The sequence below is a fragment of the Gavialis gangeticus genome, unplaced genomic scaffold (genome assembly GCF_001723915.1).
Source record: "Gavialis gangeticus isolate Ggan-Ray unplaced genomic scaffold, GavGan_comp1, whole genome shotgun sequence".
Lineage (NCBI taxonomy): Eukaryota > Metazoa > Chordata > Crocodylia > Gavialidae > Gavialis > Gavialis gangeticus.
The window spans coordinates 10,534,629-10,538,183 of NW_017729015.1; the positions used below are offsets into that span (position 1 = coordinate 10,534,629).

The following is a 3,555-nucleotide window of genomic DNA, read 5'->3' on the forward strand; positions in this document are numbered from 1 at the left end:
CATTTATGCACAGGGGGACATGTCCTTTGATCCTTCTGCAGTGTCTGCACACAGTGAGTGGGGAGCATTTCTACTCCTCTGTGGCGGATGCAGGTTAAGGAATCCCACCCTCCGCCCTGTAGGATGCAGCCCTCCTTGCCCGCTCCCAGACCTGCTGATCCCCACGGCCAAATGGGGACACGCAGACCCGGCTTGCGCTTCCTCCCGGGCTGCTGAACTCAGCTGGAACAGCCACTGCCGCCTCCAGCAGCTGTTTCTGCTTTGGTGTCTAATGGGAACTTTATAGATGGGGTTTTATTATTTATTTATCCCTCCCTCCCTCCAGTCACAGATGCCAGCACAGTCGAGATCCAGCGGCTCTGCCATGCAAAGCGCTCGCCCGGCCACGACGTGCCAAGCGCTGGTGCTGTGCAGAGAGGATGGGGAGCTCGGCTGGGGCTCTCTCGTCGGCTGCGGGGGCGAGGGACGGCATGAAGCTTCCCACCGGCCTGGTCCCCCTCTAGACACAGCTCCCCGGGGGGATGTTCAAACCCAGCCAGGGCGTGGCCAGACCTATTGTTTGCACTGGGGATTATTGGGTGCGGGCTTGGGAATCCTCGATTTGTGATGGCTTTGGAGGGGGGTGACTTGTGTAAGGAGCGGGTTGTCCCCTGGTCCTCTTAGTCTCACATTCGTGCCCCAAATTGCAGCCAGGAGGGAGCGTTGGAGGGCGGGAGGTGGGGAGGAGGCTTCTGTCTGCCCCCCAGCAGCAAACTTTTCTGCAACTTTCTCCAAGCCAAGCTGCAGGGGTTGGCCAGCCAGGGCGTGGGGACTAGGCACAGACTTCCAAGGTGAGGGGGGGAAGACAGCTTCCTCTGGAGACCTGCGGCTGGCTGCGGACAGACTGGTGCTGATGCCCAGGTGAAGGCACCCGCGTGTTGGTGGGGATAGGGCAGGGCTGCCTGAAGAGTAGAGCTGGTGAGGGGGAAGCCTGCAGCCCCCGGCCCCCGGCAGAACCCCTGGGCTGGGCTGGAGCTCGCAGAGGAAACGTGTGAGGGGGCCGACGTCACCGCTTGGCAAAGGACAATCGAAGTATTCAGCGTGCGGCAGAGGAGAGTGGGGAAGCCCAGGCGGGCAGGCGGCAGCTCTGGCGGCAGGGACTGCAGCAGCGCTCGGGTGAGTGGTGGGTGACCCCTGCCCCTGGGGGGGGCTGAGCTGGGCATTGCATCCCCCCCAGGCTAAACTGGCAATTGGGGGCCCTTCTGCGGGCAGGTCTCTCTTCTCATCGTCCCTCGGCTCTCCGGGTTTGGTGGCAGTGCTAGTAGGGAGGAGGGAGGCTCTGCGCCATCTGATGTGCCTGGGACAAGTGGGGGCATGGGGTGCAGGGCCGCTGCCTTCCTGCATCTCGGGTTACAGCAGAGCTGGGGGGGAAGCCGGGGACTTTGACCCCCCCACTGGTATTTTTCTCAGTCTTGGCTCCCTGCAGCCTGTCCTCCTGGCTAGCTGGCGTTTGAGCTCCTGGCTCTGTGAGCCAGGTGGGGACCTGGGACACGCTGTCGTCCCAGGCTGGCTCTGGAGACGGCAAGGCCCTTTGGGGGTGTGGGGAGAGGAGGGGAGCGGCTGTATTTTGGCCAGATTTGCACCCGCCAGCGAGAAGCCGCTCTGCCTGACGCAGGAGCCAGTGCAAAAGCAGCAGCGAGTGGGGTGCAGAAGGCAGGTCACACCTGTCGGCTCTCCAGTCCCCAGGGTGAACTGTGCCTCTCTTGGGAGCCAGGGCCAGAATGACATGTGAGCCAGAACTTCTGTGTACGCCGCGGTGCATTAGGAACCCGCATGTGGGCATGTTGCTGGGAGCAAACCTCCTTTGGGCCACAGGGGCTTAAGTGAAAGAAGAAAGGATAATTGCATTATGAGACTCCAGTGTGTTTTGACTCAGCGCCGAAGAGTTATGTGCTGCTAAGTCGGGGTACCGAAAAGTCTTTCGGGCTCTCCAATCAGTATAATGAGGTGAGGGGGTGGGCTGGTGCCCCCCTCCCTCCCAGCCCCACCGTGCTTGCTCATGTGAGTAAAGGAAAAGGTCATTCGTTCCCTAGTCTTTCCCATCCCAACCTCATTAAAAAGGCACTATTCCCCTCACTACTCCCAGGCAAAAAGTCCTAAGAGGACAGGCCCCCAGCCCGCTCCGTTATGGACCATCCCCTTCCGCAGGCTTACCCCGGGGCTGCATTTGGCCCCGTGGAGTTGAAGGGACTGGCAAATGCAGCAGGGGAGTTTGTCACACGTGAGCAATGGCTTGTTTCTCACACCCCATTTAAGCAGATTTATTTCAGGCCCAGGACGTGATCCAGAGTTGCCAAGGCTGAGAAGCAGTTTGTAGGACTCCTCCAGTCCCTCCCCAGTGCTTTATAAACTTCAGTGGGGCTGAGTGTTGGTGTCTCTGGGGTGAAGCACTTAGCCCGCCTGACATCTGATCGCTGGCCAGCTCCGTTTGTAAAAGCAGCTTTGATGCACATACTCTGCTGGCACCGCTTCCCCGCATGAGCTCTGTGAGAGGGAAAGACGTGGCCCAGAAAGCAGGCCCTTGCCCAGAGGCAGCCTGGGGACACACAAGGGTGGAAATTGGCTGGTAACTCAACCTGTGGAGCCAGCACACAGGAGCCAGCTACTAATGACTAGCCTGGGTCTGAAGCCTACCGGGGAAATGAAACCCCCTCTGCCGCCTACCCTTGGGCTCCTAGTGCCAAGAGCATGTGGGCACGTGGTTATAGGTAGGAGGAAGAAAGGGGAGTCTAATAGCTGGCATGCTACCTGCTCTGCCACAGGCTGCTTTGTGAGATTGGGCATGTCACCTCATCTCTCTGTAGCTCAGCTGCCTCTCTGGAAAAGAGAGGAGGTAGCGCTGCCTGGGGTGCTGGACCTGCAATCCTTGGCACGTCTTTAAGGGAACTTCACTGCTTCCATCTGCACCTAGTAGCCATACCCCACAGTGTCTCAGAGTGCAACCGGAGGCAGGTCATCTTGCCGTTCCCCGCTTGGGACCACTGTTCACAAGCTGTTCCCGGTGGCTATTGCCAGAATTCAGGTTGTGTTGAATAGGTTCCCTTAATTCTGTATTTCCCAGTTTGCAGAGGTCTGATAAGTGCATGTCCTAGGGAGGTGGCCCAAGCCACCTTTGTTCTGCTGCAGCCAAGCCTGGGGGCAGCTGAGAAGTAGCTAAAGGGAGAGGGATTGCACCCTCGCTGGTTTTCCTGCCACTGGAACTGCAAGTGGATTTGCCCCACTTTTGACCAGGGGCTAAGAAACTCCCTTCGTTGTCGTTCCAAAAGAGGCCACCATCTAAACGTGTGCTGTTATCCTGCAGTCAGGTCCAGGCGCGTTTCTTCCCTTCCTTGCGCCCATTTCTATGAATGGCTGTTCGTACCAATCTGAACGGGGGCCCATGTGTGACCTCCAGCTAGCCAGGGGGACAGGCTGCGGGGAGCCAAGACTGAGAAAAACACCAGCGGGGTCCAAGTTCCCAGCTTCTCACCCAGGGACAAAGCCAGGGCTTCGCCCCAGGAGCCGCTGACACCGCGG

The 3,555-nt window shown here is 59.1% G+C and overlaps 1 protein-coding gene across 4 annotated transcripts in view; it reads left to right on the plus strand.

Annotated features, from left to right (window-relative positions):
- COL8A2 (collagen type VIII alpha 2 chain) overlaps positions 1–3,555 on the plus strand; it is a 175,349-nt gene that overhangs the window by 121,875 nt on the left and 49,919 nt on the right. The window contains exon 1 of one of the 4 annotated variants that reach the window (XM_019512203.1): positions 1,012–1,155. The exons of the other annotated variants lie outside the window; for them this stretch is intronic. The gene's annotated coding sequence lies outside the window, so the exon portion shown is untranslated. Of the gene's footprint in view, positions 1–1,011; positions 1,156–3,555 lie in introns of those variants that run through there. 4 annotated transcript variants of the gene reach the window in all.